Source organism: Leptinotarsa decemlineata, unplaced genomic scaffold (assembly GCF_025532065.1).
Source record: "Leptinotarsa decemlineata unplaced genomic scaffold, Ldec_3_MD MMD2_tig00026328_RagTag_RagTag, whole genome shotgun sequence".
NCBI lineage: Eukaryota > Metazoa > Arthropoda > Insecta > Coleoptera > Chrysomelidae > Leptinotarsa > Leptinotarsa decemlineata.
In genome coordinates, this window is record NW_027412688.1 from 1,298,482 (window position 1) to 1,324,511 (window position 26,030).

The 26,030-nt window shown below is 37.1% G+C and overlaps 1 protein-coding gene across 3 annotated transcripts in view; it reads right to left on the minus strand.

Annotated features, from left to right (window-relative positions):
• LOC111517926 (uncharacterized) overlaps window positions 1–26,030 on the minus strand; it is a 238,757-nt gene that overhangs the window by 100,226 nt on the left and 112,501 nt on the right. The window contains exon 1 of one of the 3 annotated variants that reach the window (XM_074182174.1): window positions 15,195–15,270. The exons of the other annotated variants lie outside the window; for them this stretch is intronic. The gene's annotated coding sequence lies outside the window, so the exon portion shown is untranslated. Of the gene's footprint in view, window positions 1–15,194; window positions 15,271–26,030 lie in introns of those variants that run through there. 3 annotated transcript variants of the gene reach the window in all.

Genomic DNA, 26,030 nt, shown 5'->3' on the forward strand with positions numbered 1-26,030 from the left:
GCTAAAATACATCTAATAATGTTCTCTGTATTCTTCGAGAGACGAAATAGGGGGCAATCATCTTCAGTGGCGTCGCCGAAGTACTCTCCTTGACGTATCAGCTGCAACTGAAGCTCTCATTTCTGCCATGTCATTTACAGTGCTGATATTTCGTGCAGTTTCTGTAGCGGCGGGTTCGCGCGTACTTCCCGCGCGATTTGGGTGACATGGCTTCGTTTTGGCGCCTTTCATTGCTGTGCCCTAGGTCTTTAGTAGATATGTTCTCTCTTTCTTTCTGTTGAAGTTCTTTAGGTGTTTGTGTATTTCCGTGGCTTCTAAATACATTCATATTGAATAATGGTTTGACGTTGCTAGCCTCTCGGAAAGGATCTTGTGTTATTCGTGCATGTTTAGCGACTGCAGACTTCTGGGTATGTCACAATCGGCAACTCCGCTTGTGCTCGACTAAGAGGCTATTAATGCTCCTTTTCTTCTGACCGATCTCTGTGTCTGTAGAATAGAAAGGGTGAGTGTGAGCCGCAGCACTTAGGCCACATGTGACCCATTGTACATCCTCTCGAGGAATTGTCCTCCTAGGTCATCATCCATCCTGTATTTCCAGGCACACTATCTTATTGGCGATACCTCTGGACACTCGCATAGGACATGCCTGACAGTTTCATCTTCCTGTTCAAACATCCTGCATAGAGGTGTGTCCACTAGCCCCATATTATGGAGGTGTTTTCTTAGTTGACAGTGGCTTGTCAGAAATCCTACTGTTAAGCGTAGATTTTTCCTGGTCATCGCTAGATAATTCTTCGGCCCCAGCTTCCCAGGGACGCCTTGGTGATCCTGGCAAGAGTGCATCCTTTGATTTCATCCCATCTCTTTAGGGATTGATCATGGGTGTAACCTTTGGCTGAATCCGCAATTGTCGGAATCATCAGGCCGTAGGTGCCACTGGGTCCTAAAATTCTCAGTCCAGCCGCTTTCTTGGCTGAAGAGTCGGCAATGCGATTACCTTCACTCCTGTCGTGCCCTTCAATCCACCTCAGGATAATGTTATTACCTACCGAGGCTTTGGCTAAATCTTGGTGGCACTCTGGTACTAGCCCTAAGGTAACACGTTATCTGTTCTAGTCTAGGGCTTGTCTGCTATCAGTGCAGATTGTTGTTTTTCTGCCGGAAATTCGTTTCCTGGTTATTTCTTTCGTGGCGATTGAGATATCAGCCAGTTTTGTTTGAACCACGCTGGTATTTCTTCCCATTCCCCACTTAATCCTTAGGCTTAGTGATCTGGAGTACACTCCACATCCTGCTTCTTCTTTGGTTTTGGTGCCGTCTGCATATATGCGTATTGCATTTGTAGCATCTGACGTTGTGTTCTGTTTTATTTGTATTTTGTAGGGTTTATTAAACACAAACCTGGGTACAATTGTATCACTGGTTGCTTGCAGCAGAGGTTGCGCAATGTGCGCTTATCGCCATAGGCTTAGCCTCAATTGACCCATTCCTACTTCGAGGTTTACACCAACCGTGCGCAATCGTAACATTGCTATTAATGCAACCTTCTTAACGTACAGGTCCAGAGGGGTCAGAGGGATAGACTTTACCACAGTTACGTGGAATTCTGTAAACTCTCGCTAATTAGAGTGAATACCTATTGTCTTCTGCTGCTCTCAGATAGTCCGATATTTTCTTCGTTGGTTTCAAGACGGTGTTAACTGTCTCCATCACTGAAGATGACTGTCGCAGTTGAAGTTGAAACATTTGGAAATTGCAACCAAAGAAGACCACGGCAAAGCCAGGAAACCAACCAAAACATTGACGCCAGCCATGAAAGCCTACATTTCAATAAAATTGTTTTACAAAAATGGGTGGTCAGTTCGAGCAACGTACCGTGCGCTTAGTGCATTTAACGGTCACCATATCAGTCCTACCGGGGTGACTATTCACAATGTGCTGGATAAATTTGAGTCAACTGATTTAGTAAACGATCGACTAACACCCGTATACGTCAACTAAACGCAAGATCTGCCTAAAACATCGCCTTTGTCTGTGAGAGTGTGCAGGAGAATCCGAAGCAGTCGATTTCGCGTTGTTCACAAGAACTCGGCCATTCACTGACTACAACTTGGATAATTTTGTTTCGTGTCTTGGGCCTGCAGCCGTACAAAATTCAACTAACAAAAGAATCGAAGCTTAAAACTCCGGAGCAATTGGCAACTGACCCTAATTTTCATTGAAACAGCATCTTCAGCGATGAGGCCCATTTCTGGATGAATGGGTTAGGTTAGGTTAGGTCCAAAGTGAGTGGGTCTATTCGACCCTCCACCGCAACCCGCAAGTGTTTATTGTGGCTCACACCTATTCACACTCTCGACCAAATAAAAACCCAGCTTCTTAACGGAGCCGATTAGTTTCTATAGTGAGTGGTCTTTCAGGTCAGATGGTGAGAATTCGGCTCTGCCGAACTCTAAAAACCTGTCCCCAACGGGGCAGGCACAATGTATGTGCTCTGCTGTTTCATCATTTTCTAAACAGAGACGACACACACTGTCTTCCGGCAGTCGGAATGACAGTGACCTTTGAGAAGGCCTGTTAGACATCGTAGTTCATCCATACTGTAGTGTATAACAACTGTTTGGTATCAAGCTTCAAAGGGGGAATAAACGACTTGGAGTGAGCCAATCCTGGAAGATTCTGCCAGAAGTCCATGAATCTTCTTGTCATCCAAGTGTTCAATATTTGCCCCCCTACGAACGACAACCCTCAGAATTCGAAACATGTGCGAGCTAAGGACTAACGAGTTCTTAGCTTTCAACGTGTGATTCCCAAAAGAAATTGGTAACGAAAAAAAATTAAAAAGAACGAGGAAAAGATCTCAAACAAACAACTAGAGCTATTTCTGCGTTAAAGATATGCGACGGTCTGCAAAATTGATGGCAATTAGTTTCAGAATATTAGTTAAAATAGTTTCAGTCTCACGTTAACATATTTTTGAGTGGGTATTTTCGATTTTGTCAACAAGTTTATTGGCAAGCTTTCGCTCAAGAACAACTCTGTCACGAGATAATAATATTTTCAACTTGTCCGATTATTTTCACAGACACAGTCAATTCCGGCACCTGCTGCCTGTTTATTTTCTCAACTCAAAATAATCTCAATCTCAAGCGAATTCGATAATTCCGTCATTGGAGTAGGTCGATCGTAACTTTGTCAAATGCAATTCATTAAGGAAAAAGGGCCGTCTATAACAAATGATGTATATTCTATAGGAGAATCAATCAAACATCGAAACGAATTTCGATCGGGGAAAACGACTGGAAATGGCACATATGATTTTTCAATCTACAATTATCTCATTTTGAGGTCTTGTGGTATAACTATTAAAAAAGAAAGGTTGGCCGAAGCATGTTCTTCATCTATGCAATGTGTTTATTACACTGGAGAATTCCAGCGACTTCCCTATCGGCTTCCAGATACTTTCATCGCGATATATAAACACTACCAACACGCAGACCAAGAAGTTTAGTTGAAAGTTCGGTACGAAGTGAGCTAATGAGGCAATAGACATTTGAGTATTTGTTTGAAGTTTCAGTTGAAGTGTTTGTGTTGTATTGTCAGTGTGGCAGTGAAATAAAGTTGAGTTTAATTGTAAAGTGTGGTCAATTATTGTCGAACTCACGGAGAAATGTAACAATGGTGGTGCAGTTTTGCAAACCCTAAAAAAAAATGTAATAGAGACTGAAAGTTTGAATTTTTCTGATGTAGATTTGGGTGTCCTCCAAGGATCTAAGGGTCCATTGATTCTTCTGTTGTTTATCGATGATATTGTACTTGTACCATTTGCCAGCGATTGTTCAGTTTTAATGGAAGTGAATAGCATTGGCTACTTACAGCAGAAAAATTAGTGTTAACACTTTTTAAAATTGTTATTTCGGAAATTCTTTTATTGTTATTGCTGACAAAAATATTGGTAGAAATTGTTCTTAAGGCATAAAATTTAACGATCCTTCGTAGTCACTGTTTTTGGCAACACTGTGCGATTTATCGAAGGCATTTGATTGTGTTTCGCATAATATTCTGCTTAAGAAACTTTCCTATTATGGTATCCGTGGACTATCCCTTAAATTCTTTGAATCCCATTTGCAGGATAGATCACAGTGTGTATCATTACATGTGATTAAATCGAATGTGAAATCTGTCAAACATGGTGTGCCCCAGGGTTCTGTACTGGGACCAATCTTGTTTATACTATATATAAATGACCTATACTACCATATACTTCCTAAAAAATGTTTTTTTTTGCGGATGATACCACTTTGGTGGACTGTCACGGTAGTGTTAATGATTTGAGTGTTTCTGCCAATGCCACCATGAAGTCTGCAAGTAACTGGTTTAGTTCAAATAGACTTCTCCTTAATGAGGCTAAAAATCAAAATCTTATAATTTCCACAAATACGTATTTAACCTCGGGTAAAAGTGTTAAGCTACTGAAGATTCATATAGACGACAGACTGAACTGGTCATGTCATGTTGACAAACTGGCCAAGGAATTATCAAGTGTAGCATTTATGATTCGTAGACTGAAGGAATTCGCCGGTATCAGATCGGTCAAATCTTCGTACTTCGGACTCTTCCATAGTCACATGGTATATGGCTCAGTGTTGTGGGGGGATTCTTGTCATTCCAAAAACATTTTTATATTGCAAAAAAGAGTTATACGTTTAATATCTAATGCCAACTTTAAAGATCATTGTCGCCCACTTTTTATTCATCTCAAAATTATGCCGCTTCCTACAGCTTTTGTATATGAAACATTGATTCATAAAAATAAATCAAAATACATTTTACAATCGCAACAACATGAATATCCTACAAGATCAGGAAATCTGATAAGAACTGAGAGATACAGACTGAGCACCTCACAAAATAATTCATTGAATTTGAAATTCTTTAATAAGGTACCATGTCACATAAAACAACTCAGTTTCTACTGTTTCAAGCAAAAACTGAAATAATTTTTTTTAATCACTGTTTTTATTCTACAGATGAATACATGTTATACAACATAGATAATTCATGTGACTTTGAGTGAGTAACAATTGTTCTCATTTTTAACATTAGTTGATTGATTGTTTTTATTATTATGTACACTGTTCTGTTATACAAGCATTGTGATAGTTTTATTTGTATATATGACGTCATATTTATAAATTTTTGTGTTTTGATTTGCTACAAATGTTTGTTCAAATGTATTACGTAGCCAATAAACTATTCTATGTTAGGAATCACACGTTAAAAGGTAAGACCTCGTCAATCCTTAGCTCGCACAAGTTTCAACTTCTGAGGGTTGTCGTTCGTAGGGGTGCGACAGCTGGTTAACGGAAAAACAGATTTCAAACAGATTTTTTCAAAGAATGAATAATCACATATTGATTAATTCCATAGCAAACTGCATTCAGAGAGAACGGCAGGTTTAACAAACTTATTACTACAGAATAAATAGGTAATTATTGAGTTTTTGCAGCAACCTTGAAGTGAAAACTGAATCGCAAGTAAAATATTTTTAAATTAGTTCAAGGACACCAATAGAGACAAAATAAACATTGTTGTTCGTAAAAACGCACAGTGAACGTCGAATATTGTTCAAAACAAATAAGTTGCTATGAAAACACACTAAAAATAAATTTCAGACTATTGATTTCAAAGTTTAATTACGTGTTTTCAAATTCGGGAATACAAAACGAACGGTATCCAAACTAGATTCATTCGAGTTTTAATTAACCCAATGAATATGAAAACGAGTAAATAGCAATTTTGTTCGGAAACTACGCATTCAACCTGCAGTTTATTTCTGATTTCGTTTCAGTGTCAATTAAAAGTTGTAAATCCATTCCGAGAGAGCTTGTTATTCGGGATTTTCTTTCTTGCTGAATTGAAATTCGTAGTCTGGCTAGTATTATATCGGAAAAAGCAAGTTAATTATATTCTTGGAGGAGCACTCAAAAGCTACCCAGCTAGCAAACAAAAGATAGAGTTCATCCAGAAATCTGTATAATTCTCCGGATTTAATTAGTTTAGTAATAACACTAATAATAATCTGAGCAGACTCAATGACTGTGCAGATAACAACTTCTCTAATTAGTTCTTTCACATCCTTGCATACGCTTCTAGCTGTTTCAAGTGAAGTATCTGGGATAATTATGAAAATATAACCTTTTCTTTGCGTGAAAGACATTTATATTGAAGAAGAGCGACCAGCAATGCCCTCCCTTTGTACTAAGGATCTAATCTACTCTATATTTCTTCAAAAGTCATTGAAGTCAACAACGGTGAAGGAATGACCGAGACAGAATTTGAGGAAGAAAATATAGCAACGAATCTGTGTTCGTCATTTTGTAAATTCCTGGGCATGGCTCTCAATGCCAAGCATTCTATAGATTTCCTAGCAAGAGATTGATGTCCGAACTCGAAAATTTCAGCAAGTTTAATTTCTGGATCACACATTGTGTGGCAAATGGAAGTTTCAGTGTAAAACAAGCTAACTTATTCTCTCCCGACATTGTAGGCACAACCAATGTTCCCAAGGCTCCATTCTCGGCCCATTTCTCTACAATTTATGTGAGTGATATCACTTTTCTCTGGAAAAGTATTTCAACAGCGCATACCAGAGGCCGACCCGAACTCTACTTCTATATGGTGCAGTGACCCACTTGTCCCATTGAATACAGAAAAGTGTGTTGTTCTTCATATTGGACCTTCCATACATACTTCAAGATAGTCATCTGAAATAGTTCTTGCCATTTGAATTTTTTTTCAAAGGACAAAACACGAGTATTACAGGGAGAAGCAGCCTATGTAATTCCAGCAACCAGTTTGTGTCAAGACATATTGGTGTCCATCTAAACCCCTAACAGAAGCAGAAAGCGGAATTGTCTGTCCTAACATTGTTATATACGGTTCGAAGACATTTATCAATTACGTATAATAATAACTCGAAGAAACATTGAAAACCCAATAAGTGCTCCGTCTCCACTGCCCATTCCGAAGAAATGAGAAACTAACCAAAGAAGAACCTCATTTTAGGTTTCTGTGAAAACAAGATACTCTTATTTACAATAAATTTCACGAGTCAAGTTAGGTTACGATTTATTTTCGATATACAGTGTGACCCATTTTTAATGGAAACACCCCCTAAAATTTGAAATTGTAAATCGATTTTAATATTTTTTTTTAAATGTCTAGTACTAAAAGTTCTACCTTGGGACAGAATTTGAAATGTTTATTAAAGTTTCAGGGCATACTACGATATTTTTTCTTAGTCGAAAATCGGGATTTTTTATTAGCGATTTTTTTATTGAAAAAATCACTACGCCACTGGATTCAGAGTGCCTCTAAATAGGTGTCACCAAAATTTCATGAAAAAATATTCATTATTAACAAAGTTATGACAACTCAAAAATTCGAAAACTCACACAGCTAACAGTCACAATATATCATTTTTTATGATTTCAACAATAAAGTGCCGCCTGATGAAAAAAAAAAAAAACAAATAGCGTGAATATTTTTAATGAAAATAACGGAATTCAACTAACAATGAAGCAAAAAATTTTAATAAACGTAGGAAATGTTTCGATTCAGTGCAACAATTAATTCTAACTCATACTCTAGTAGCCTCTACTAATCCACCACATATTTCGATACATCTGTCGTAGCGCTTACGAATGTTTCTGATTACGTTCCTTAGTTCTTGAGGGCTAATATCTGCACATACCTGTCGAATTCTTGCACAAAGTTCATTTCTATCTCTCGAGCGGTTTTTGTAAACCTTTTGTGTGAGAAGTCTCCAGAGAAAAAAGTCCAAAACTGTGAGGTCTGGAGATCTGGATGGCCACTCTATAAACGGACTACCACGGCCTATCCATCGGTTTGGAAAATGTTCGTTAAGCCATTGCAGCTCTGGCATAATGAACTGAACACTCATCTAACTGGACAATTGAATTTGATCGTTCATTGATTGGCATCTCATGAATAGCATCCCAAAACTCTGTGTTCAAACATTCTAGAAACTTCTGCGTATTAATGTTTTCCTTAAAAAAGAAAGGACCAATAATTCGTTCGTTCAATATCCCACACCAGACGTTGATTTTTTGGGAATACTGGCTTTTACAGTTTCTTACCCAGTTAGGATTATCCGCTGCCCAATAGCGACAATTCTGTGATGACACTACATCATTTGTAGTGAAAGTGGCTTCGTCGGTATATAAAATATTTTTTACGAAATTTCTATTGTTAAAATATTCCCCTTGGGCCCATCAACAATATTCCAGGCTTCTTGCTTCGTCGTCCTGATTTTCGACTGAGAAAAAATATCGTATTATGCCCTGAAACTTTAATAAACATTTCAAATTTTGTCCCAAGGTAGACCTTTTAGTACTTGACATTTGAAAAAAAAATATTAAAATCGGTTTACAACTTCAAATTTTAGGGGAGTGTTTCCATTTAAAATGGGTCACACTGTATAAATATATATGATGCGTCACATTTTACAAAAGATCATTGATATAATGAATATTACGTATATCATTCACAACACATGTTTACACAAAAGAAATATTTTCATGCTCTTTCAGGGAGTAAAAACAAATTGTTACAAGGAAGTCTTCGACTTTTTCCCTGAATTTGAAAAATATTGTTTCACTTTTGATGCTCTGTGGTAATAAGTCAAAATATTTTGCCCCGGCATAAAGTGGTGAATCTTTGTACTCGTTACGGTCTGTTTTTTCTTGGTGGAAGTCGTTTCTCCATCTCGTTTGACGATAGTGAATATTCTCATTTCCTGTTAGCAAATGGCTTAATATTTTGTAGAGATAAATACATGATAATGTGATTTTTTTTCTTGGAATGTTTTCTTAGAAAATTCTTTGTATTTGAGATCAAAAATTTGTCTAATGAATGAAACGTTATTGCATTATAAAGATTCAGTTCATTTCTGATGATAGAAAAAATTGGTCTGAAGGCCCAATATCGACAATAACTGAATCAATATCCACAAAAAAATAAACACGTTTACCTAAAAAGGAAAAGTTGTTGAGGAAACAATGCAAAGGAACAGAAACAAAGCTACTTATCAAGATCATCAATCTGGTAGAAATCATTTTCAACGTCCAATGTGAGAAACAAAATAGTTTTGGAAAAATAAAAGATTTGCAGCTGCAACACATAGTTATGAACAAGGACCTTCAGGAGAAGAAAAAGTCGATTCTACTGAGAATGCAGGAGTAAAAACAACAAGTTTATATTTTCCACTATTAGTTACGTTTTGCATTACAATTAATTATTCAAATTCAGCAACACAAACGTGGAAAAAATCGAAAAAAAATTAAAATGAATTATAAATATCCTGGTCATTAAATCAAACTATTTCGGAGTTTTTCAAAGATGATGAAGTCATGTGTTTATCTGACAAGGAGCAATAAACATTATTTGTATTGTTCAGAGAACACATCAATAACGATAATAGTGGTAATTAAAACACTAGCGGAATTAAAATGAATCTGTTACGAACAATTTTAAGATTATACTTCATTGATTCTAATATTGTATAATTTTACTATGATTTTAATGAAATTATTTGTAAAAGTTGTCTATTTTGCAATTTTTCAAGGATATAAATATAGAGCGGACTAAGTACATCACATCTGGCTATAACGTAAAAATTTCTCATCGCTTCAAGTTGGTAGACATGAAATACGCAATTGAAACATCGATGATTATTTTCTTTTATATTTGAATTTTTGTTTAAAGACAATGAAAGCCAGAACATTCGTTATTCAATGAAATAAATATCGACTGCATTGAAACACATTTTTTTCATGTACAGGAATCACACTTTGGAAGGTAAGACCTCGTTTGTCTTTTGAGACTTGTCGTTCATAGGGGGGCAACACCTTGTTGACGGAAAAACAGATTTCAAACATATTTTTTGAACAGGTGCTCTCGGTTGAAAATTTGCTACACTAGGAAAAGCATTCAACGCTAAAAAAAAGTGTTCCACTTCCAAATTATTTTTAATGGGTATAATTACTAAATAACTTACATTATAACATTATATATTCCATAAATGTCACTGAAATCTAATAAATCATTTTTTATATTTAAAAAATTATTGCAGTTATATTATCTTTCCAACCGTGACTATTTGAAACCTAATAATTAATACTCGAAAAACAAATTACTTTGAATGTTTTTTAATCTTATATTGCAACGATGTTATTATTCTTTGATTTGAAAGATATAACTCGAACTAATACCACTGTTGGATAATTTAAAAAAAACCGTTTTTAGTATGTACATAGGTATTTTAGTCTGAAAAATTTCGATTCAATTTCTAATTAAAATGTTATACTGAATATTTTGATTAAAAACTTCACAACATGGTAGGATCTCAAAAAGGTGAGTTTTCACCAAATATCGTGAAAAACAAATTATCTTTGTGAAGAAAAAAAAATAAAAACCAGAGAAAATTTCAGTTTTAGTGGAAAATGTTTCACACAAAAGTTGTAGATTTTTATATTTCCTATAATTATTGTAATAAAAATTATCACCCCATTTATAATAACTAATACACTTAAATTTATTTATTTTTTCATTATGAGCATTTCCTTCATTGCTATTTTTATTTTGTGATTAATTTCTTTTTATTAGAAAAAAACGTTTAAGGAAGTCATGATGTATTATAAGTTTCTTGAAATTTGGCAACATAATTTTCATTTCTCGACTTCCAACTTTTTATGATATTGTCAACAAATAATAATAATAATAACAACACTAAAGTGACGATATGATATTCCAAAAATAGAGCCAGTTTATTGATGATATAAAAGTATTTATTTTGTGAAAAAATATGGAATGGGTGAATAAAGGTCGGCGAATGAAATCGTGAAAATGAGGAGCCACTTTTAGAATTTTCAGTACCAGAAATGATTTACCTACTGAAATAGTCGATATTTCAACAATTTCTACTTTAGTGTAGTCTCTAAACAGTTTTGACTTCATATTCGTGAACAGCCGTTAAAAAAACAATTCACAGAAAAATCTTTCACAAGTTATTTCCAATTTACAAGGACAACAGTACCAAAATTACAAGTTATTCCCAAAATGATAAAGAATAAATTTCATACAAAAATGAATGGAAATACGTATTATTATTATAGCTGATTTAATAGAATGATAAAAAAAACGCTGCTTGTTTCTGAGCAGTTTTATTATTGATATTTGTTTCTCATTCGACGTTAAAAACTGTCAAAATCATGAAATTTCAATTATATTTTTGGGAAAGGTTTTGGCTTTCTACTTCTGTACAAAAAATGTGGGGATATTTCATAGAAAGTAATTGATTTAAAAATGAAATGATCATGCAAAGAAGTAACTCTCAGACATAAACTGGAAAAAAAAGCCCTCTCGAAACAGATAAACACTTTTTTTATTCAATTTCAACTCCAAACATTCGTTATGGAATTGAATCGGATATCATTCATAGGATTGCTACACAATATAGTATAAGAAACAGATAAAATTTTAATAAATTGGTTGATGTAGCCTTTACTACGTGGTAGGAGATTATCATGAAAAATGAGAATTGAAACTTTTTATTTTTTTTAACCGTTGTTCGTAACTATCGATAGTTACAAATAAAAGTGGTAAAAAACAGAGAGTTTCAATTCTCATTTTTCAAGGTGAAATTTTAGTCTTATGAAACACTGTCATTCTCAGTAGTGGACATCCATGTTTCGGAATGCCTTATTGCCTCTTCAGCACAATACAAACAAGTGACTATGAAGACTACACATTTTATATTTATAATAGGTAACAAAACAATTATTTTAGGAAGTGACATATAGTCTTTTCAAAAGATATAGAATTCTAACTTTGTTCGGCATTTATTTTCTTGAAGTTCATAATACTTGTGTTCCTAAACAACGACATAATATTCACAGTATTTATCATCAGGGGAAAACACAATTTTGTATACCATCTGTACATCACCGTATGTTTCAACGTTTTGAAAGTCAAACTATCCAACGTTCTTTCCAACGAAGTGAAAGAGTAGAATATCTTAGTTCAAGCCAAAATAGCCAAAAACAATTTTATTACAAATGAAGTTCTTTCAATGAATTGATCATCATAAACAATGAGAAACAGACCCTTCTATGTTCTTTTACCATTGTTATTTCAATAACAATACAATACAACCGATAGACATTCTTGAATAGATATCTAGATTATAAACTAACAAATGGATTGGCCAAGAAATGGATCCCTGGGGTCCCCCACACGGAATGTCCCTCCTTCGAAATTGAGAATTGTTTTCGACCGTTTCAACCTGTTCCAACTTTTCGAGGAAAATTTTATGTCCTACCATATTTACATCAACATATTTTCCTAATTTTCGCTCATAAATGCAATAAACATTATAACTCACATCAGCTGTCATTTTAATTTGAATTTGGCCAGATGCCCGAAAAGACTCACTTCGTCTCTGAAATCAACAGACGTGAGAATATATATATCGCAAAAATATTCCTGTCATCGTCGATTTATAATGACCAGCGATTATGTCAGATGTATAAATAATTTTACGTGGCAATAAAATATTCTTTTAATTGAATTGTTTATCGCAACAAATTGATCTTAATGAAAGGGATCATAGGAGGCCAATAATTAATTCTCTATTACTTCGATAAAAAAAAATGTTGAAATAATGATTGTGTAACGACAGTATTGATAATCGAATAATTTATTGATAATGGATGTTTTCAAGGATCCATTTTGACACAACTTCAGGCAAAGTTTTATTAATTGTGGAGAAGCACACGTATTGCAACCACATCTTTGAAATAATCTAAGAACTGCCTGTGCGAAAGTAGAGATTTTCGTTGGGTTCAAATCGCTACATATATAGGGTCTTTCATTAAGCGCTTCCTATTTTTTATTTTAAATGAAACAGAAAGTGTTTTCTTCAGAAATGTGTGAATTGTATGAACTTGCGGAAAAACAGCCACATTTGTAGACGACCAAGACAATAATACTAATAATAATAATAATACCGAGTTCATCAGCTGCCCGAGCAGCTGATGAACTCGGTATAGTTTTCGACTCTGAACGAGGTGACTACAACTCTGTCACCGATTTGGAACCCGTTCAGCAAAAAGCTCAGATAAAAGCCGCAGAGATCACCTTACTTCTGCGGAAAAGCCAATGCATGGGGTCGTCTTCAATAACATTGGAGACCTTGGCTTATCAAAGCGCCTGACGTTCGCTTTTCTCAGGTCGAGTGGGCTGAAGTCGGAAACTGAGGGGTTCATCATGGCTTGCCAGGATGGTGTCTTCAACACCTTAGTCTACCGCAGTCGCGTGATGGGTATAGAGGTTCCTGACACAAGGTGCAGGGCCTGCCGCGAGGCGCTAGAGACCCTAATGCACTTGCTATCAGCATGTCCAGCATATGCGGTCTCGGCCTATATGCATCGACATAACGCGGACCTAAGAGTGCTATATTACCATCTACGGCACTCTTACGGTATTGACGAGACACCGGTGTTGCCCTACGCTGCGGAGGATATTGAATCCGTTGTGGGGAAATCCGAAGTGCCGAATTTATTGGAACTATTCGTTCCCCACCCTCAGGCTCATACAAGCTAATAAGCCTGATGTAGTCCTTCTCGACCACCAGACCAAAACGATATTTGTCGTGGAGTTTTCAGCTCCTGGCGAGACGAATATCGTCAAAAAAGAGGAGGAAAAACGGATAAAATATCGAGATTTTCTCTTCGAACTCCACAGACTATATCCAGATCACTTTGTCAAGATGGTCGTTCTGATTATTGGAGTCCTTGGTGGAATGATGTCTTCTCTACTCTCGAATCTCAAAATCATACCAGCTTGCCGCACTAAGGCAGAAATCTTAGCCGCACAGATGCAGAAGGCTGTCATTCTTGGTTCACTGCGTTTCCTCAGGGCACATGATTCTCGGACCCAATGATCACTTACCCCACGGTGTGGGGAGTGGTCATTGGTTGATTATGCTGGCGCGCCCTCCCGAATGTATCGGGGCTTCGGGGGATAGGGCCTGACCAGCGCACACTACGGTGAAAAAAAATAATAATATATTTCATCGTCATTAAGAATAAATCTTGTGGACCAGGCATGTGAAAATTAAGTATAAATGTAAGTATAGAAATATAAAATGTGAATATAAAAACACCTAAAAAAAAAAAAATTGAATATACATTATAATTCAACGTCAAACTTTTGAATCAATATAGAATAAAGAAAATACTTTTGTCTAGTTTCTACTGTCTTTATTTATTCGTTACGACCGGTTTCGACTTATAAGACCATTTTCAACTACCACAAATTGTCAAGTTGCGTCTTAAATAGTGTGGACAGGTATCCGACGCAACTTGACAATTCGTGGTAGTTACTTGAAAATGGCCTTATAAGCCGAAACCGGTCGTAACGAATAAATAAAGACAGTAGAAACTAGACAAAAGTATTTTCTTGATTCTATATTCAACATGAATTTCTACAAAATAAATAAGTCATCAATCGAACGATTTTGAATCAACATGGTTGTGTACACCCCACAAAATTTCACCTTTTTTTCTTCTGAAAGTCCTGTTGTTCATACCATTCGATTCCTTCCTGAAAGGTAAGATTCAAACCATTTGAGCGTCATTTCTCTGCAGCCGTATTGGTGAATTTTTCTTAGCAAGATCTTATGATCAACGCAATCAAACGCCTTAGAAAGGTCACAAAAGACCGCAGCTACTACAGGATGTACCGTCTCACACCTCAGCGGTTGTCATGGCGAATTAAGGTTTCAACTGCTTGACTATCCACCTTACTCACCCGATCTAGCCCCCAGCGACTTATTTTTGTACCCTCATCTGAAAATTGCGCTCGGAGGACAGAGATTTTCATTAAATGAAGCAGCAATCACCTTCGTGAACAATTATTTTCCAGAGAAAAACGCCGAATTTTATTTGGACGGGAGTGTGTAGAGTTAAAAAGAGACTGTGTTGGAAAATTTAAAAAATCTGAAAAAATGTCCTGTATTTTCTTAGGTCGGAAACTGTTCAAACCACCCTCGTACTTTGCCCCGACAAAAATTTCGAAAATCACACACACTTACAAACAAAACTTACAGTAGCAGCATTGTCCTCGTCCTGTGGTGGCCCTCCCGTCAATTCCAGGTACGAGTCGCCGCTGCCCCGACGACTGGCCGCCCCGCACACCGCCCTCCGGAAGGCGCGGGCGACCAACGAGCACAGGCCGCACTGCCGCCGCCTCCGGCCGCCCTGACGCCCTCCGCTACCCTGAGCCGTCAGCTGGTCCCCATCCCCGTCCCGACAGCACGCCACTGCCTTGCCTATGCCGCACAACAGCGACGTCGACGCGATCTTTTCTTTCTCACACTCGCCGCCTCCGCACTAGAATCCCTCAGCGGCAGCTAAGGCCTTCGACCAGAATCCAGCGGCGGGTGCCGATGTGCCCCGCTACCATTTTAGATTCATCGCCGTGGCCCGCGTTGAGGATCACCTGAAATTATATCGCATACTGTATATTATATACCACTACGTTCCACTCAAGTGGACGTCACTCAGCAAATCCTCTGATTGTGGTTATTGGTGAAATTTACTGCCGGTAGCTAGAATAGTGTTAACAGATTCCAAATTTATGAAATGACATATAAAATTAAAAAACAAATAAATGTATGAAGGTGATTGACAATGTTTCATGATGAATTTCACTAGTGCGGACTTCCATTGTCTACAAATTTGAAATCCCTGAAACAATCAAAAAAGAAGAAATAAAGATGAATAGCTGAAAATAACAATTATATTAAGCAAAATAAACCTGAAATGAAATAATAGTGAAATAAAATACAAGTAAAATAGAACAATTGAATAAAAATAAATGAAAATAAAGAAATGAAAAAAGAAATTAAAGATAAAAAGTTGAGAGATTCCAGGTCACGTTAGTTCACGACGTTTCGATTGTTAGTATCTACAATCGTCTTCGGGTGATGACTGGACTGATTCCTCCGAGAGATGACTATTTATAGGTCGTTCGAGTACTTTCACTTATCCCCGCTTTCCATTTTCCGCTTTACTGGTTCCGTGGGAGATGACCGTTTGCCGGGAGTTGGCCATTTTTCGCTTGATGATGGATTTCCATATGTTGCGTATTTCTACGCTGGCTTGGCTGAATACGTTATTGGACAACATGAAAGCGGCTTCCTTGAATTTTCTCCTAAACCAATGTTCCTCTCTGTGCAAGATCTCAGCTTGGGACCACTCGATGTTGTGTTGATGGGCCCAAACATGGTCTGCTATTCCTGATTTGCTGGTTTTCCCTCGCTGTGTGTGTTTCTTGGGCTCCGCAATGCGAACATTCAATGGCCTCTTAGTTTCACCAATATAGGATTTTTGCACTCACAGGATATCCGGTAAATGCAATTCTTGGAATGGCAGTCCGCGTTTGGTGGCCTCGTTTTCGTTACCAGATCTGAAGCAGGTTCTGATGTTGTACTTGGAACCAATTCTTCTTATCCTCTCCGATAAATAATCCTCTGATGTAGGGAAGTGCAAGCACTGGTTGTGACGGCTTCTCTTCCTTGCGAGGCTCCTGCTGTCTTTTAGCCAAAGTCTTTTCTACCATCGCATTGGAGTAGCCATTCCATTGAAGATCATTTTTGACGATGTCTAGTTCCTTCTCGAGACCTTCCTTCGTGTTACAGAGCCCGAAAGCACGGTCTAATAGAGTCATGATGATTCCTCTTTTAGTCGATTGATGGTGGTTGGATTCGTGGTTCAGATACTGTCCCATATGAGTGGGTTTTCGGTGTACAGATGTTTTTCATTTAGTGTCGGTCCTCTTCACCAAAACGTCTAAGAATGGCAATTCGTTGTGGATTTCCTTCTCCATTGTAAAAGTGATAGAAGGTCTCACGCTGTTGATGTGTTTCAGGAAGGCGTCTAGTTCAGTATTTCCATGGTTTTATATTATAAAGGTGTCGTCAATATATCTCAACCAGACTCGAGGTTTTTTGTGGGCTTCTTCAAAGGCCAGAGTTTCAAACAACTCCATATATATGTTAGCTATGATCGGTGAAAGTGGAGTTCCCATTGGCAGTCCCTCATCTTGTGTAAAGAATCCGCCCTTCAGTTGGAAATAACAGTTTCGTACACAGCATCCTAGTAATTCCATTATTCCTTCTATAGGTAGATTCGTTCTCTCTTTTAGGTTCCCGTCTTCGGAAAGCTTTCTCTGTATGATTTGGAATGCTTCTTCGACCGGAACGTTGGTGTGAAGGCTTTCCACGTCGAAACTAATTAGTTGATCTTCCTGTGTGACCTCAAACATGATCTTCAGCGGAATGGCTACTCCAAAGCGATGGTAGAAAAGACCTTGGCTAAAAGACAGCAGGAAAAGAAGCCGTCACAACCAGTGATTGCACTTTCCTACATCAGAGGATTATGAAGAATTGGTTCCAAGTACAACATCAGAACCTGCTTCAAATTCGGTAACACTATCCGTAGCAGCCTCACGAAAACCAGGCCACCAAACGCGGACTGCGATTCCAAGAATTGCATTTACCGGATACCCTGTGAGTGCGGAAAATCCTATATTGGTGAAACTAAGAGGCCATTGAATGTTTATATTGCTGAACACAAGAAACACACACAACGAGGAGAAACCAGCAAATCAGGAATAGCAGACCATGTTTGGACCCATCAACACAACATCGAGTTGTCCCAAGCTGAGATCTTGCACAGGGAGGAACATTGGTTTAGGAGAAAATTCAAGGAAGCTGCATACATGTTGTCCAACAACGTATTCAGCCAGGCCAGCGTAGAAATACGTAACATATGGAAACCCATCATCAAGCGAAAAATGGCCAACTCCCGCCAAACGGTCATCTCCCACGGAACCAGTGAAGCGAAAATGGAAAGCGGGGATAAGTGAAAGTACTCGAACGACCTATAAATAGTCATCTCTCGGAGGAATCAGTCCAGTCATCACCCGAAGACGATTGTAGATACTAACAATCGAAACGTCGTGAACTAACGTGACTTGGAATCTCTCAACTTTTTATCTTTATTATCTTTTTTCATTTCTTTATTTTTGTTCAATTGTTCTATTTTACTTGTATTTCATTTCACTATTATTTCATTTCAGGTTTATTTTGCTTAATATAATTGTTATTTTCACCTATTCATTTTCAATTCTTCTTTTTCAGTTGTTTCAGGGATTTCAAATCATTTTATATAGTAGACAATGGAAGCCCGAACTAGTAAAATTCAAACAATTGAATGTTGAGATTATCGAGAGAACTAAAAATTATCGGGTCACAATAATTTGTGAAGAAAACAAATTATTGTTAGCTGAAATGAAAATTCATTGAAATGAAATGAAATGAAACAAAATTAAATGAAATAAAATAAAATAGAATAAAAGAAAATTAAATAAAACAAAACATAATAAAATTAAAGAATGTAAACTTTAACAGGTGTGAAAGCTATTTTCCGGGGTTTTATGCCTGACGTTTCGTCTACTATTGCGGTAGACATCATCGAAAGCGATGTAATAACGGTAACAGTGCCCAAATTGGTGCTGGTATTATATTACCATCAGTGAGCGTAGCTTGATTTCTCTTGATTGGATCACCTGACCTTGTTTGTGTATCTCAGGGACAAGTAGCCAGATTGTATCAATGTTCATTGCCTCTTTTTTTTTCTATTGAAAGTATCCTTCACTGTACCCATTGCTCTTAAAGGCATTTTTTAATGTTCAGGTACATGTCTGTCTGTGTTGGTTACCTTACACTCTCTGACCCATTGTACCATCTTCACGTTCAATATAATATCCAAGAAGGATACAGATTTTTGGGTTTCTTGCTCCATCATGAATTGGATTTTTGGGTCGAGAGAGGTTATATATAATAGAAAAATGTTGTTACATACCGGATTGGGCGAATCTTAAAGAAACACGACGTGTAACCAATATTTGGGTAAACAAAAGCCATCATAGAAAGTCCTAGGTCATCTAAAATGACAATGAACATCGATAAAGTCTGGCAACCTGTTTTCAATTGTACACAAACGAGGTCAGGTAATCCAATTAAGAGAAACCAAGCGACGCCCACCTATGATAATAAATATCAGCATTATATTTTCGAGGTTGGGAACAACAACTCAAGCCTTACGACCGTTACTACATCCCCCTTTGATGATCACTGCCAAAAAACATGAAAAATAGCGAAATGAAATAAATTAAATCAAAATCAGATACCAAGATTGATGAAGAAAAATTTCAATAAAAATAAACAATTAACAATAAGAAACAGATTTTCGATCAAATTATTTCACGTCGGTTCAATTGTTGTTTCCATACTCGTCTTCGGGTAATGGAAGTCATCACTTGAAGATGATTGTGGATACTAACAATCGAAACATCGTGAAATAACTTGGTATGAAATATATTTTTCATTTTCAATTGCTTAATTTTTTGTAGATTTCTATCACCCATCTTGATATTTTATTTTATTCCATGTTATTGTATTTTCATTTCACTTTTCATTGTTTCTACATGATTGACTGAATTAACTTCCTACGATTTTTCTCTACAGTTTATTTCAGTTGAAGAACTAACCCGAATAACCGAATATTTTGGTACGATTGTATTTAGACTTTTCAATAACACCAACATTTTCATTTTATTTGTTTTTCCACACATTTCGAATCTGGTAACAACAGTTCAGACAATGGAAGTTAGAACTTATAACGTCTCCAGGATGTCCTTGTGGACAAAATCATGGAAACACACCAAGTCGAATTTTTTTTCACCTTAAACGATATCCACCTGAACAGTGGGGGGTGATATGAAAAGGCGATAACATATCCCTTTTCCATCTATAGAATAGAAAACTCAAGCCTCATTTATCCTTGATATTCGTGAATTGAGTCATCCTTCGATCCGAAAGGTGTGCATTCCTGAAGGAAGACGTCATCGCATTTTCTTGTCTGTTGAGAACAGATAAATCTAATAATGCATTGAAGGTTCAGTCTGAAACCACTGATGAAACACCTATGAAGGGTCAAAACACCGCTGTCTGGTGTTGAATCACGAATGCTCTAGCTTCGTGTAGTACAAAAGTACAAAAGATCTGAGAGATGAGAGAAAGATGAGAGAAAAACGAATATATTGGAAATGAGACAAGGTTGCCAGGAAGAAGGTGAAAAATACGAAATGAAATCCGGGAAAATGAAGAAAACTGAACTTGTTGAAGCAACCTTAAATGAACACCAAAAATATGCAGCATATCAAACAATAATTTCAGATGATGAAGTTAAAAGAGGCGAATGTTATAACAGTATCGAACATTCATTCTAGGAAGGATGAGAGCTAAAGAAAAAACCCAACTCCTCCGGTTTGTATATAAATATAAAATATTGAAAGACGGGGCAAATAGGTCGTTTGAAAATTGTGCAAGTTATGCTCTAGAACAAGTTTTGTTTCAACTGTGGAGACTTTCACAAAACCGTTCAATGAACATTTATTATAGAGCAAACAAAAAATAATTGAGCGATTGTTCGACAAGAAACAATTCCTTTTCTACGAACAAAGAAGAAAGGTGAAAGAATTATAAGACTTGGTGTATTTTCCTTGCCACAAGGATTCATGTAGTATGCAATGGTCTTGCTGGCTGGAGGGTCAAACGAATAAATTCGGAAATTCAAAACGCAACCAATGCATCAATTTTCGAAGTCACTGTCGATTATTTTTCTTGCACTCCCTCGGTCTTCAGGAAGTTTATCGGTGATTTTTGAATCTTTTCAAATATCTTTCAGTGTTCACACTACAGTCATGAATTATCTCAAATTGAGTTGAGGAAACATAAAAAATTCCGGAAAATTTGATGTATACGAAGTTATTAGGCGATATTTCCGTTATTTTGTAGGAGGGGTGTCAATCAATTATCAGTATATTGTGCAACAAGTGCAGAAAGTAACCTATTCCACACGGTACGTGAGTGCCGCAATCACATGAGTGTGTCATAGGTTATCTGCACGAGTAGCACACTTTACTTTTTCTACGATCAAATTAAAAATATATTTTACTTCAACTTCGAACTACATATAACTGATTATGACTGCAAAAATGTATATTGACAGTACCGCATTATTGATTGCAGGTACATTATATTGAATGGTCCCTGACTTTTCAAGTTTTTAGAAATAGATATGTCATTCGCCACTTCAAGGCCACTTGAAGTGGCGAATGATACGCCTTGAAGTGGCGAACGCCACTTCAAGGCGTTCATTCATCCTCCGAAACTCGAAGCCCAAACAGTTGTTGGACTTTAGAAGAGATGAACTACGATGTCTAATAGACCTCCTTACAGGTCACTATCGTCTGAACCATCGCCTTTGTTTGGAAAATGATGAAACAGCAGAGCATATATTGTGTGCCTGCCTCTCTGCGGACCGAATCAGGTTTTCAGAGTTTGGTAGCACCACACTTCTACCATCTGACCTGAAAGATCACTCACCATAAAAACTATTCGTCAAGAAGCTGGGTTTATTTTGTCGAGTGTGAATAGCTGTGAGCCACTAGGAAGGAAATAGCTTTGATCCAGGAGCCCTGGATAATGAAGACTAAAATTACTGGTTTCAGTAGTCTAACTGGTAAAATTTTCAGCTTACCAAGCAATAAGCAACCTGGGACGGCTGTCTACGTTCCTATAAAATACAGAGCCTCTCCGATGGCACAATACCACCGAGCAGAGAAATGGAGATACTAGTGGATCACTGCCTCAACCAGAGAGTGGAGCTCATATTGGGTTACGACTCAAACTCTCACCACTTGAGCTGGGGCAGCAAGGATATCAACGCTCGAGGTAATTCCCTATATGAATATCTAATTAAGAGAGATCTAACAATCTTGAACAGAGGCACGAATCCGACATTTATTAACGCCTGTAGCCAAACATTAATAGATATCACGCTTACGACAGCCAAAATATCAAACAAAATCCAAGACTGGCAAGTCTCGGACCATATTTCTATGTCAGACCACCGCAGCCAGGATCTCAGGACCACTGTAAAATCCTGTGACCCGAAGAGGACGGATGTAGTTCTCTACAATCGACTCTTGAGAGGAGCTCTGCGGGAAATAAAGGTCCTGACTCCTGGCAACAATGTAGAACTGGAAAGGTACACGGTATCTATCCATAACAAAATAGACATTGCCTATAAGGAATCCTGTCCGATGAGTATGGTCCAAGCAGATGACACAACTAACACATGGTGGAACACCTAAGGAAGACAGCGAGAACGACCTTTAACAAGGCAAAACGTACAAGACTCAAAGAGGACTAACCCAACCTCAGAGAGTTCAAAAAAGTCTGCAGACAAAAACAAAGAGAAGCCTGGGGAGCCTATTGTGAGGCAGTCGAAGACTTCCCACTAGCTTCTAGGCTACAGAAGGCACTCTCAAATGACCACCATAAGAGTATCGGCACCCCGACGAGGGAAAATTGCGACAAAGCCGCCAACCCCCAGGAGTATGATTGGTAACGGCTGGTGTAAACCTCGAAGTAGGAATGGGTCTATGGTGGGAAGCGCTTATTGCGCAACCTCTGCTGCAGGCAACAAGTGATGCAATTGAACCCAGGTTTGTGTTTAATAAACCCTACAGAATACAAATCAAGAAGAACACAGAGTCAGATGCTACAAATACAATACTCATATATACAGACGGTTCAAAAACCAAAGAAGGCTCAGGATGTGGAGTGTACTCCAGATCACTAAGCCTAAGGATTAAGTGAGGAATGGGAAGAAATACCAGCGTGGTCCGAACAGAACTGGCTGGTATCTCAATCGCCACAAAAGAAATAACCAAGAAATGATTTTCTGGCAAAAACATAACAATCTGCATTGACGGCAGACATGTGGCCTAAGTGCTGTGGGCTTACACTCACCCTCCCTACTCTACAGATACAGATAAGTGTAAGCCACAATAAACCCTTGCGGGTTGCGATGAAGGGTCACTTTTAACCTAACATCAGAAGAGAGGCCAAAAATTGAAATTTGGAAAAAATGAACAGCATCATTATATAGACTACAAAATTCTATATCGATCAGTATATGACGACACAGTAGAATAAAGATTTATTGAGATATGGAGGTTCAGAAACACATGACATTGAAACAGTTGTTTACCAACATTTTTCCTTACTGCAATATTGCAAATGTAACGAATTTCACTACTTTTAATTTTGTTTGAGAAACGACACGAATTTTCAAAACTTTCCTCAACGTCTTTCCTTAATGAAAAATCCTCCGTCTACCCCATCACGCTAATTACATTGAAAAACGTTCAGGATTTATAGCGAGAAGCAACGAAGATTCAAATGAAACTTATTTATAGAAGTATACCAAGTTGAGTCCCCCATTCGATATAATGTTGGTAAACTGTACGAGCATAGTAACACTATTTTTGTAGTGCCGATAAAAATATCGGATATACTCCGTTTGTTTACATGCTTATCGAAGGATGTTTGCAGTATTGATGATATGGTAATTGATTGGATTAGCTGGGTTGTAAAATGTCAGGTTGTAAGAGAAATTGACACCATTTGCTGAAAGTGTGATGATGATAATACGCTCAGGTTATCGATTTTGTAATATCAGTTGCGCTATCTTTAATGCTGTGCTTTAACATGGAAATCGTGTACAGATATAAATGTGAATACGTGACAAAAATAAATCAGACAAGCCATAACCCTTATGCTTCAATAGAGAAAATCAATTCATCTCTCCCAACATTGCTACACATCTGTAGACTCTATTGAATGCTTTGTCCTTTAAACCAAGAAATTGGATAATATCGTTCTCGATGAATATTGAGAAAACAACAATTACTCACGTGACCGTTGTCTGTTGAGTTAGTAGCCACGAGCGCCCATAACTCACACCTTTAAACCAATCACAGTTGACTGATTCATAACTCACTATCTTGAGGTCAATCATAGATTAGCAGTCATAACTTTACAGTCGTGTTTGAATCAGTCGCGAATTTGAGAAGTTATCTTCCTAAAAATTGTTCCCAAAAGTCAACTCAAATAATTTATTGAAATGATGGATGTAGCCGTTACTTCGTGGTAGGAAATCATTATGAGGAAAAGAGAATTGAAAACTTTACTTTTCAGCCCATGTAGTATGTGGTCTTTCTCATCAGTCAATTTTTTTATTGAAAAAATCACTACGCCACTGGATTTCAACAATAAAGTGCCGCCAGGTGAAAAAAAATAATAAATAGCGTAAATATTTTTAATGAAAATAACGGAAATACATTTACACAATTCAACTAACAATGAAGCAAAAAATTTTAATAAACGTAACTAATAACTAATCATTGAAATGTTTCGATTCAGTGCAACAATTAATTCTAACTCATATTCTAATAGCCTCTACTAATCCACCACGTATTTCGATACATGTGTCGTAGCGCTTACGAATGTTTCTGATTACGTTCCTTAGTTCTTGAGGGCTAATATCTGCACATACCTGTCGAATTGTTGCACAAAGTTAATTTATATCTCTTGAGCGGTTTTTGTAAACCTTTTGTGTGAGAAGTCCCCAGAGAAAAAAATCCAAAACTGTGAGGTCTGGAGATCTGGGTGGCCACTTTATAAACGGACTACCACGGCCTAACCATCGGTTTGGAAAATGATCGTTAAGCCATTGCCTCACAGCTCTGGCATAATGAACTGAACACCCATCTAACTGGACAATTAAATTTGATCGTTCATTGATTGGCAGCTCGTGAATAGCATCCCAAAACTCTGTGTTTAAAAATTCAAGAAACCTCTGCGCATTGATGTTCTCCTCAAAAAAGAAAGAACCAATAATTCGTTCGTTCAATATCCCACACCAGACGTTGATTTTTTGGGAATACTGGCTTTTACAGTTTATTTACCCAGTTAGGATTATCCGCTGCCCAATATCGACAATTCTGTGATGACACTACTCCATTTTTAGTGAAAGTGGCTTCGTCGGTATATAAAATATTTTTAAGGAAATTTCTATTGTTTAAATATTCCCCTTGGGCACATAAACAATATTCCAGGCGTCTTGCTTCGTCGCCTTCTTGAAGTGTGTGTAAAAATTTTGGCTTGAAAGGTTTAATATTCTTCGCCTTTAGACATCGCCAAATAGTTTCTCGTGGAATATTCAAATCTAAAGTGGCATTCCTTATACTGGCATTAGGATTATTTCCGAAATAATCTAAAATGATTTGATCATTTCTGTCTTTCCTGTTTCGTCATTCCTGTTAATACGAGGACGATCTGGATGTCTCTCATTAAATACTCTACAAACCTCTCTAGCACTTCTAACGTCATCTCCCGAAAGGCGTACAATTTCAATTTTCTCTCTTACGCTCAATCTTGCAGCCATGATACAAAATAATTCGAAGAACTGTAAGGTGAATATTGTTGACAATAGTACACTTAAATCTTTCACAAGTTTCAAACTGTAATATCATTTCCATGGCAACTAAGATTTAAATTGAAATATTAGGTCTTAGTTTTAGTTAATTTGCGTGAAAACTTGAATGTAATTCCGTTATTTTCATTAAAAATATTTTCGCTATTTGTTTTTTTTTTCATCTGGCGGCACTTTATTGTTGAAATCATAAAAAAAATATTCTCATGGGTGTTTTTTGTGACTGTTAGCTGTGTGAGTTTTCGAATTTTTGAGTTGTCATAACTTTTGGTCACACCTGTTAAGAGGCACTCTGAATCCAGTGGCGTAGTGTAACAAAAATATAACCTCCTAGCAAATGGCAGGATTCAATTTCAGACCAGAAATGGCAACATAAGCAGACCTTGCTCTTCCATCCAACCAAAAAGTAAAAAAAGTATTAGAAAACAGAGTATGAATGACAATGACTAAGATCTCATTTGGTCTTCA